Source organism: Drosophila rhopaloa, unplaced genomic scaffold (genome assembly GCF_018152115.1).
Source record: "Drosophila rhopaloa isolate 14029-0021.01 unplaced genomic scaffold, ASM1815211v1 contig_163, whole genome shotgun sequence".
NCBI lineage: Eukaryota > Metazoa > Arthropoda > Insecta > Diptera > Drosophilidae > Drosophila > Drosophila rhopaloa.
In genome coordinates this window covers 3872016-3883901 of record NW_025335043.1, presented here as the reverse complement: position 1 = coordinate 3883901, position 11886 = coordinate 3872016, and the positions used below count along the sequence as shown (strand labels likewise).

Sequence of the window (11886 nt, the reverse complement as noted above, 5' to 3'; positions counted from 1 at the left end):
TTTATTCAAATGCAAATTTCATATTCATATTTCATAACGAAGCAGATCTTTCATCTAGTTATACGAAAACACAACTATAAATAAATTAAATCAATTTGAACTACAATTTAAGCAAATTACAAGGGACAAGCATAGTTAAACAAGTGAAACCAGATGAAATGGTATAAGTATATAAACAAGACATAGAGTTTAGCCTAAAACAAACCAAATTTGTGGATCAGCATCTAATCGTATCATTAAAAGAAAAAGTGAAGCAAGGAAAAGTCATGCAAGGAATTCTCTCAATGTAATGCATATACGCAAATGCGAAGAAAATGGAAAATTCAACAGTGTTCAAGAACTAGAGGATAAAATCAAATAAAGAACAAACTTAACAATAAAATATACATTTGTTTTTAATTTGTGTGTGGATGGATTAGATACATTAATATAATTCGCTGTATTTGTTATCTGGGTAAGTATTGAATTTAGCATGCTGTTTCTTTTTAAATAAGAATTTTTCGATAGTGTTCTAACGGGTAGCGTGGCCGAGCGGTCTAAGGCGCTGGTTTAAGGCACCAGTCTCCTCGGAGGCGTGGGTTCGAATCCCACCGCTGCCAACTGGTAATCCTTTTTTTTTCCAGTTTCTATTTTTATTTTTCTAAAATTTTGCAGGAGCTTTTCAGCAATCTGCTAACGATTCCGGACACCAGCACTTGGGAAAACTGGAGCACCAGGCAACTGTTTGTCGGTGTCAAATGCAAATACCTAAAAACACTTTTCCATGGCAGTTTAGTTAATGCGGCAGATTTGAAGCTGCAGAGGGAGCGCATGGCACTCATCTGCATAATTTAATTACATTTAACAACAATAACAAAAACATGGGCTCACGCACACATGCCCCAAAACACGCTCTCAACGTGCAGCGTTTTGCGCTAATAAGGGGCAGGATCTCCCTGGCCCCACAGCCCCCCTTTTACACCCCTTCTCCTGGCACTATGAAAGTTGTCAAGCGTTGCGACACTCCGCAAAAAACATAAGCGAACTGGTGATGCTGATTTCGTGACACGAAGCCAGGTCCCAGAATGAATAAACAATAGTCTTTAACTCCAGCTTTTTTTTTTAATTTTCTAAAATTTAATTCGTTTATAATTACATTGCCAAAATTGGTTTTGTAAGTTTTAAACAAACCATAATAATTTTAAAACTGGGCAGTAAAGTGGGTTCTTTTTTCATTCTTTTTCGAAACTTTATATATGTTTGAAAATTTTCTTTTAACAATATTATCATAATATATTTGGGTTTTCAAAATTTTGAAGATATGAAAAGACATTTTATTTATACGTATTCTCAACTTAGATTGATTTTTTGGAATTATTGAATTATTATTTTGAGGATGTTCTGGCTAGTTTGGTTGCTTTGTTCACGAACCCATCGCCAGATGTTCCAGCGGGAGAAACCGAGTTGGCTCTGGCATAAACAGTTGCACATTTGCATGCCGCTCCTGCCCTCTTGCCCTCCAGCCCTCCTGTCCTCCTGCAGGATGCCTCCAGCTGATGTTGTTGATGTTGTTGCTGCTTGTGCATATGCGACATTAGCGCACGCAAACAACGTACACACAATTAGAAGAATTAACAGTAGTTAAGGCAACAACAACACGCTCAACTTGTTGGCAAGATGTGCATCGGTGTGCAAGGACGAAGGGGGCTGAAAGTGGGTGGTGGCATGAGGCATCTATCCCCCTCCGCCGGCGGCTGTTGTTGCTGCTGTACTTGTAATTTAGTTTCGAAACGAGTTCCGCTGCATGTCCGCTGCTGTTGCCGCAACTTATTGGCCACAACATGCCAACTTATTAGGCAAAAGCGCAAAAGTTATAAATTGTTTCACAAGGCGCACATTGTTGCGGCCGTAAATATGTGGATACAGAGTTAAGGACAACGGGAAGCCAGAAAGTTGCCAAGGATGTGCGGTTATCGCTTTAAATTTAAGGTGCAACAAGATCAGAGTTCAATGGGCTTCGATAACGTTGTGAATTGGCGAGAACCAATTAAATAAATGTTGCCTTTCCATTGTTTATGTGAAAAATGGTCATAATTATAAGGTCAAAGATTAATTTAAATGTTTTTTATTTGTATATTAACTCAAAAACTAGACAAAGCCCATAAATAGCAAATCATTATATAAAAATTCCCATTTCTGGACGAAAGTTTAGCCGAAAATCATTTGAGCCCCCTTTGCAATCTCCCTTAATTCTATTGTTTTAAACATTGTATCACATTTGATAAAAGTTTTTCGCTCTATTTTTATTCAACCCTTTTTCAGCTAAGAGGAATTACAAAATATTTTTAATTGCCAGCCGTAAATTTATGCCACGAAAATTGTTTTCAAAACAAAAGAAGTCTTTCCCTTAAAAACCTTCGCCCCTTCGCATTTTGTCTGCTTTGCTAATTTATATGTTAATTTTTTTTTCATATTTCCATACACAGACTGAATATTATTTTTGTGCTATTTCATATTTCGTTGATGCGGTCGCTTTATTTTGAATACAAAAACTGGGAAAGGATGGCAAAACCCCCCCAAAAACAACATAATGCCATCGTCTATTCAAAAAGGCGTTTTCGGTTTGTCTCTTCCTTTTTTTGGGTTTTATTTTGCATGAAATTTTCGCTGAACCGGCACAAAAACAAGTCGGCAAGGGGATTGGGGTTGGTCAGGGGCTCATAGGCAGCTTTTTAATTTTCAGCATGAATTAGAATAATAGTCAACGGATATTACACAATGGCAGGCCGGGGGCGTGGCCGGGGGGCGGCTCGTGCTGTTGGGGATTTCCGGTCAGCTCGGTTCGCTTGGGTTTGGTTTTGGCCTTGGGACTAAGGGCTGCTGGCCATTAAGGGAATTGCCGATGGAAGAATCTTTAATGAGAAACTAACGGCTAACAATATTCCCCTTTTTGCTGGGGATTAACCAAAGAGTTACCGAAAATAATTTATTACATATTTTAAGCTGGAAATTAGAAACTAAAATCATTTATGATAAGCTGACTCCAGGATTTCCAGGAATACATTTACAACTTTGTGCGGCACTTAACATCTTATTTGTGCTGTGACAAGTATAAATTTCACAAAGTATTTAAAAAAAAGTCACCCACTTCTTAGAAATGCTTAAAACAAGCGAAAAACAAACGAAGAACAAAAACGACAAAAAGAAGAACGTAAAAAGTGCTGACACCTTTGAAAAATTTTCACGCTAATAAAACACAAAACATGCCAGAGCAATGTGAAAAGCGTGAAAAGCGCGGAGGAGTCCGCAGTTCCCGGCAAGAAGACCACCGAGATGGATGGCGATATGGTCGGAAAAGGTCCAGGAGCACGGAGAAAGGAGACCTTTTTGGCAAGTTAGGGGGTTGAGTTGGGCCGGAAAACCCAACAAAGGAGCAGCCGCAAGCAACCGCAAGGGGGAAAAGCTGGAAAACCCAGGGAGCCCAGCAGGACTTGTTTTGTATTTGTCCCGAAAAAAAAGCGAGCAAAAATTTGTTTTAATGCCACGCTCTCTTTTTATGCTTTTCTTTATAACTTCTTTTCAGCTTTTTTGTCATGTTACAATTTCGCAGCGACAGCAGTAAAAAATAATACCCCCGCAAGGCAACCGCAACTTGTGCAACATCATAAACCCATTTGCGTTTTTAATTAGTAACATCGCAACTTGGCGGAGTGAAGCGGCTGAGGGCGAAAAGTAAATGACCATGCACAAAATGTTGCACTGAGGCAACAACTGAAACAGATAACAAGTCCTGGCTCCACTCCACCAAAAGCACAAACATAAAAACGCTGCAAAACTGGAGCAAATAAGGTAAAAATTTTTAATTGCCGCAGAAGCAAAAATTATTAAGTTGCGGTTTCATTTCAAGTAGTGCGAACCCAACTAGCCAGGGAGCAGCCGGTGGTCAGTTCATCCTCATCACCGTCATAAAAGAGTCCGCGAACAAAGTTGAAAAAGCGCAGCTCGAGTGGAGCAGCCTCCGGTCGGGAACGGTTTCGGTTTCGGTTTCATACTTGCTGATGGTTTTTCGTTTTTCATTCTGAATTTCTTTTTTTTTATTAATTTTTTAGCACGAATATGGGGCAACGACCGAGGGTCACTGCAACTGACCAGTAAAGAGCATCCGGTCAGGGAGTTGCTGACAAGTGTCCTTCAAGTGGGAGGGTTTATCTACAGAAACAGCAACGCCAATTAAAACCATTAACAACGTTACATCGAAATCACATAAGGAGTCGTTAAGTATCCCGCTATGATATTTCTCTTAAATTTATAAGGCTTTCACGTAAGTTTTATTTTAAAATGTTCATAAAAAACAAAATAAATACAAACTTAACTTCTTTTAGTTTAAATGAATTTGAATAAAATCTCTTTTGCTCATAAAATATATATACTTGATATAATAAGGGCAAAATGTATATACAAATTTATTCTTTAGAAATCGATGCTGACCAATAGTTATGTAGTCAGCCGTTTGCTTTTTAGCTGTGCGTCCTTTTTATGCCAATTACAGCAAAAGCTCTTTAAAAAATAAATGTTTCGTTAAAAATCTGAAAAACATATTCAAGTCTTTTCTAGAACCATTTTTATTCTTCGTTCTGTTTCTTTTCTGGTCAGCCAGTTAAATCCAGATGTTTATGGCGCATCGAGCACTAAACGTTTTCCCGAAAATGCTTAACCCCCAGCTACCCGAATTTTATGTGTGCGCTGTCCCATGTGCTCTGGCCAGTCATATTTTATTTCCGAGTTTTCTTTGCAGTTTTTCCGCTCGCCCCACGTACAAGTGGCCAAGTTGAATGGACAGAAGTCACAGCAGAGCAGTTGCCACAATTAACACGTAGGGGTGGGCAGGGGGTGAAATGTGGCGGGAAAAGTCCTGAAGTGGGTTAGTCGAAGGACGTGAGTGCGCAGAATTATCCGGGAAGCGCTGCACGTGTCACCGGTCACATTAATAATACTCCTTCACTGACACTTTTCAGTAACAATATTTGGTATCCCATATAACAACTATTAGATTTTACAAAATTTTAAAATTAACGATTTTCAAAAAATACAAAGTTTTCTACATCGTTATTTTTTTTTGTTTGGTTTTATTTTCATTTTTTTTCCTGAGTTGTAATGTAAGCATTGATTGATAAATCAATAATTCTTATTCTTGAAACCTTTTGTACATGTATAAAGTCTATAACATTTTTTATTTCGTCAATATTACATTTTTGACAAATTTGTAATCGTTTTCCATCATTTTATAGCCGAGGGATGCCCTCAACAAACTGACAATAATAAATTATGCTTCGACTTTTACAAGCAACCCCTCTCTACACTCGTAAAATGCGTACCGTCTGAGGCCCCCGATGGCGACTATTAAAAATTACATAATTGCTCAACTGCAGCAGATTCGGAAGTCAAGCACAAAAGGTCTCTCCATGAGTCCTCTTTATTGCGTGGCAAATTGCATTATTTACTTTTCAATACATTGCCAAAAGAATCAAGAGGAGTGCTGGCAGAGAACTTGAACAAATTTGTTTACGAAAATTAATGAAATCGACCGTGACTAATCGATTATATAAACCGGACAAGCCGGGACGGCTACGCGAGTAATATGCCAAAATATTATTGCGAATTTTATGATGTGATGCGGAGAACGAAGGGAAAGAATGGTATAAAATTAAAAGCAATTATTTATAATTCCAGTTTTGTTTAACATTGATTCAGTGGGTACTAAATAAAATTGAGCTTGATCAGTTTCTAAGTTACAAGCAAGTTATTACAGGATATTATTACATTGTTGAATGTGAGAATTTTGTGTTATATTCCAAACATACTTTAAAAATTATTCACCATTAAAACAACGCATTTTCACATCAAGTTTCTGTAAATTTGCATTTACTATGTTCTTTAATATGACCAAAAATTAACAATAAATTTAATAAAGTAAAGTAAATAAAATGAATTCCTTAAATATTTGTTATTGCTTATATCTTTTGTTAGGGCCTGATGGCATTTTATTATTTTTTCTGCTATATATTCGCCTGTTGTTAATATTGATTAACCTTGCAAATTGTAAATAATAATATGTAGGATATTTTTTTTAATAACAATAAAAATCAAAATACCCATGTTGTTTTTACATGGCTGTTAACAATGAAAAAATATGGAGATGAAGGAAAAACCCCGAGAGCAAACAGATTGCTTAAATTGCTTGTAAATAATAACAACAAACAAGTGGCAACAACAATGACCAGCAGTATGGAGTACAATTTTATTTTGTTTTTCTTGTTGGCTCGATAAACTTGTAACTGTTTGAATTTTTACTGGGCAGCCAAAGGTGAGGGGTTTGGACTTTGGCTGAGTACCAGTAGTAGCATTCACACAGCAATTGAACCCTAAAGTGCCAAAGGGCTATGCCCTTACCCTCGGGGTTCAATACCGACTCAAATAAAATGCGTTCGTTGCTAGAGGAGTGAAAAAAACTAAGGCAGCCAGCGGCGTTTTAACGGCCGAGTAGGAGACGATGTTGCAAAAATTGCATTTTATTACACGTTCGATTGATTCCAGCGGGGCCAGATGGGGTTAACGGGGCGGACCATGGGGCAGGGGGCGTGGCAGGGCACTCGCCTTTATTAAGTGGAGAGTTTATGTTTATATTTACAGCCCGGGAGTCATGTGTGAAGTTACAAAGCGAATGGGGCTATTCCCCCGGGATCTCCCACATTTCGCCTCAAATTGAAATTGTCGATTTAACATTTTGAATTATCGTTTAGCAAATGGTCAATATTTTCCACTACCCTTTTTCCCTCGATCTTGTGGCAGACATAAATTGTATGACCATAAACAATCAATTACTTTGTGTTGTCCCCACTCTCCCTTCACAGTTTCAGTCCCGGGGGACTGTGTTGGCAGTTTTCTTTCTGTTTACCAAACAAAATCGAGTTCTTGTTGGTCCTCATAGTTGATATGTGCTATATGGATTACAGTTATGGGGCACTCAACGCAATTTCACAACTTTAAATGAGGGCGAAAAACGGACGACTCAAGGACAAAAGATGATGTGCTTGAGGCAGTAGGGAATCCGAACGAAATTTATACTTTTACTAACTGGGTCTGTCGCAAATTACACATAAATGTCAGACTTATTTAAGAATACCATAAAAAACTATTCATTGAACCAGCTGTTTGACCTTCAAGCCGTTCAAAAATATAAATTTAAGAATTCTTTAATAAAAAAATTATTTTGTATTATATTTGACATTACCAAAAAACAAATTAGATTAAAAACCCCCATGTAAGCCTTCGTATCCACCCAGAATAACTCATCTCAAACATCTCAATTATTTTCCCCACATGGGTAATCTTCAGACCATATGAACTGCCCCAGTCCCCAAAATGTTAATGGTGTTCACACGCTGCCGAAAAAAAGTAAAGTGATATGCAAAAATGGCCAAAAAACGACTAAGAAAGATAGGAGCAAAAAACTTATTTCCACGCTTAATTAGGCATAATTAAAGCTCAATTAAAACCGCTCAAAGTCAATTTTTTTAGCCTTCGACGCACCCACAAAACCTGAGCTTAAGAAACACCTGAAGAAATATCTCCCCGCGCCTTCTGACTGTGATTTCTGGCAAATAATTATTGTTTAATTTTGATTAATGATTTGTGCGATATGTACGGCGATTAAAACGTGACTTTTGCCGACTTGAAAATATTCGCCAAGGGAACTGGTGAAGCAGAAATTGCTCAACTGTGACTCCCTGGTGGCCGTCGAATCCATAGAGTTCTGGGGAATAGGAGCTTGAATCAATATGTTTCCCCTGTTTTCGTTTGACTCGTTCTGTTGACTCGTTCGTCTATATAAAGTCTATAAAACGCTTTCTGATTGTAAACAATACAGACGATTTAATATTGCGCGCTCGTTGGCTCCGTCCGCCCCCTCGCCCCTCCACGCCACGCCCCCAAAACACCCTGCAGAGCAGAGCTAAACTCGCAACTCAACTCGACTGAACCGAAAACTCAGCTCCCTGCGGAAACTTCAAATAAGCAAACAACACGCTGAGCACGCGGCATACCAGGAATCAGACCCACCAGCTACAAAATACAAAAAAAAAGAAAGAAAAAAATTCAAGAGTGGAATTGAAACGCATGTGCGCAGCGAAAACGCTGGGATAGGGGGTTCGTCGGGAGTTTTTCTATGTGTGTGCTGAATGGAAATGAAAAAAGTTTAAGTTTAATTTGAAAACGCTGATAAAACGAGAGCACAAAAAGCCCGACAGCAGCGGAGGAAAAAGAGGATGTGGACGGGCGGTGGAAGAGGTTAAGTGATGGCAACGGAACCGGGAACTGGTGTCATGTGTGCCGACAGTGTAAGGACTTATTGACAGTTGGCTGTGCCGCGAAAATACCGATATATATATGGCAATAAATGGCCACAAGAATCCTTTAAAGTCAAGCAATGGGGAAGTGAATTTCGGGAAATTAAAAACAAATAATCAATTGAACAAAAGTATAAGATTTCAAAGATTTTATTGAACTTCTTTTCAATAACTTAGGGATAATCTTCAGAAGTATTGAAAATAATAAAAGGATGAGAGTATCAGAAATAAGTTTAAATTCGATTATATGTTACAGAGCAACTCTTAAAACCTCCATCGAAAATTGGTTTTCTTCCTTAAGTCAAAGTCTTTTGTCAACTAATTTTTCATAAACATCAGGTTGGACGATTAAAACCATTTAAAATAAGATAAAATCTATATTTGAATATATCGTTTTGAATAAAAAAATACGAAATCAGCCAATCATATGTTTTCTATATTTCGGTTTGTTCTTAAGAACATTTAATTATAATTAAGAGGATCACAAAAAAATTAAAGTTTGTTGGCATCGAAAAAAGGGATTCCAATGATTTACTAATGGTTAATTGACAAAATTGGATCAGAAAAAGGTTAAAGTAAAACCGATTATATAACTGATGATTACTGTATTTTGTATTTAAGAGCCAGCCCATAAAGCGACTCCAAATTAGGCCGCTAAATTCCTGGCCTAATCTCCCTCTGAAAAAGTTGTTCCCTCCATTACTTCCCATAAATGGATCAGTTTTCGACAAAAAAAGTCATAAAACGAAAAACTATTTGATTTACGTTCTTCTAATGATGCCTCACAACAATCAGCCACAATTGAGACCTAGAACAGAAATACCCTCGGCCAGCAATAAACAGAGGAAATCGAAGCCGCAGAGCCAAAGCCGAAGCCCGCAAATCAACATCGGGGAATCAGAGAAAAAACGGCATTATCGCAGTCAGTTCGTGGCCTAAGTCTTGCTTTGATTGCCACAAAAAGAGGCAGGAAAACCAAAAAAAAAATATGAAAAAAACTAAATAAAGGAGAATCCAGCGGTATTCAATACTCTTGGCACTATAAATTACATGGCCGGGCAAGAAATCGAAATCATGACCAGGGCTCCTCGTCTCGTCTCTGATTATGAGACTTAAATTGAGCGAGCTGGTGGAGTCGAGCCGTGGAGGGAAGCGATCGCATTTCGAGTCATAAATAATCATAGTTGTGCCATTTATTATGACAAAATATCATTTGGACATTTGTTTGCAGCTCTGGGCCCTGCTCCCGGATCTCCTGCTCCTCCCGGCTGCTCTTCCTTATCTCAATTGTTGGATCTGCCTGGCATCTCCTCGCTTTTTTTTCTGGACTCGAATTGTTTGCACAATTTTCATTGCAATGTCTTTTTGTGCTGCGTTTTAATATAAATTATTTTTAACAATTTGCTGTGTGGCTCCTTCTTGCCTCGTTCTTTTGCCGCTCCCCTTCAGTCCTATTCTTTTTTTTCTGAGGGCTCTTATTGCGCAATCCGAGACTGGAACTTAAACTGTGGCTGAGGTCGACAATAAGGCCCAAAAAAAGAGCAAGAAAGCTGAGCTGGGTGGGGAAATGGAGAATTTTGAACACCCTTTAATTGGGAGCAATCATTTTATAATGAAATTATATAAAACTATTTCCCAAAAGAAACTTTGTTTGAAACATATCTTTTAATTTGAATTTATTTTAACAACTTCTTCAGGGGTTAAATATACAACACTCTTGGATTGAAAGTAAAATTTTATACGTCTAAAAAAAAGGATGGTATATGTTTTATTTTCCCTAATATACTCAAAAGTCTGTCAGTCAAATATTGATTTTAATTTTACATAACACTTTAACAACTTCTACAGGGATGTGAAATAAAACCATATCATTTGTTACTACAAAAGAATTGTTTATAACTTGTGGAAATAAATTCAGATGAAACCAAGTTCCTCAATTCAATTTTTGTAATAATAAATTTGCGTTTCTCCGTAAAGAAGCTATGTTTACGAAATAATAAATTAGTTGAGTAGCCTGATAGCTTGGCACATTTTAAACACTATCCATGTGGTTTACCCGCAGCCCTTGAACTCCGATTTGTTTAGAGTATAGGGCAGAACTTTTTACGGCCCCAGACGCTCCAGACCTCGGGCCCTTGACCTGCCCTCGCCGACTTGGCGGCTGCAACCAAAGGCGCATTAATCTCAGCCAACGAATGTCAGGAATTGTGGCTATGCCGACATCTCGGAGGGGGATGGACCCACTGAAAAGTGTAAGTTTCATTTTGTTTCGTTTATTGCGGCCAAGGCGCAGTCGAACAATGTTCTTTACCTAGCATTCCCAGCCTGCTGCAATGCCATGCAATTTTTGATAAACCGTCCGAAAGGCGGAAGGTGGGACCAGGACCTCAAGGAGGTCCAGTGATGGGAAAGCAATTGTTTTTTACCATAGCTATACACATCAAAAATATTAAAAGTATTGGCTTATTTTAAAATAATACTTATTAATTAAAGATAAATAAAATAACCACATTTACGAAATACTTGTGGAATGATAGAAGTGTTTTGAAATAAAGTATAATATTAGTTTTACTGCTTATGTATAGAAATTATATAGTAAAATTGATTGTGTTAAACTTCAATAAAGATTACCTTTTTAAGTGGAAGTAAAACTAGCTAGATACTAGCCATTTCTATGTAGAACCAAGTACTCTCAGACAGCCAGCCAATGTCAACAGAATTCCCTGCAGTTTGCGGAAAGCGGCAAACAAAAAACAAAGGAGGCCTCGAGAGCCGCGATTCATTTCGAATCGCCTGGCATCAAATCGAGCTGAATTGCTCTCAACTTTCAGCTCTAGACTTGGGTCTTTTGTGCGAAAAGTTCACATTGCCCGGGGCCAAATATTGTCATGATTATTATTTATGGCCAACTCTGACGGAGACTTGAGAGTTGGCATAGCGGTTGCGCTGGGATCTTAAGCGATTGATACCAGGAAGTTAAATGAAGTTCATTTAGGTAATCATTCCATTTTTTTTGGTGTACATATTACAAATATTAACCCAACCTAAGACATTTTCTGATGATTCTGATTTACTGAACAAAAAAACATTCTGATCTCAATAGATTTTTAGTTCTTGATTTGGAATTGCTCACATTAAATAAACTTTTTAATGGCTACCAATTTATTTTATACTTTTTATCTCTACCATTCAAGACCTATAAAATGGTTTATAAAATAGTTTTACAAGCCCCTTATAAAAATATAAAAAATCTTAGCTCAATAAAGTAAGCACTTACTTTTTATTATTTTATTTGCACTCCTTAGCTTATTTAATTGATTAGTTTTAAATCGTCCTAGACGATGATATATTGCTGAATTTACCCCGATTATTTATCGTGATATTCTTGTTAAGATATTAAGCAGAGGAATCTTGTAGTGCGTTGCTTGGTTTGCGCCCTCGAAATTCAGAGTACGAACATCTCGTCTAATTAAAATTTACAGCATTTTAAATGCTTGAGGAG

At 37.6% G+C, this 11886-nt stretch overlaps 1 non-coding gene across 1 annotated transcript; it reads left to right on the top strand.

The window, feature by feature from the left end:
* The first annotated feature begins 517 nt into the window (after nucleotides 1–517).
* Trnal-aag lies at nucleotides 518–599 on the top strand. The gene has a single exon. It is a non-coding gene; the product is annotated as a tRNA-Leu (tRNA).
* Nucleotides 600–11886: the final 11287 nt, after the last annotated feature.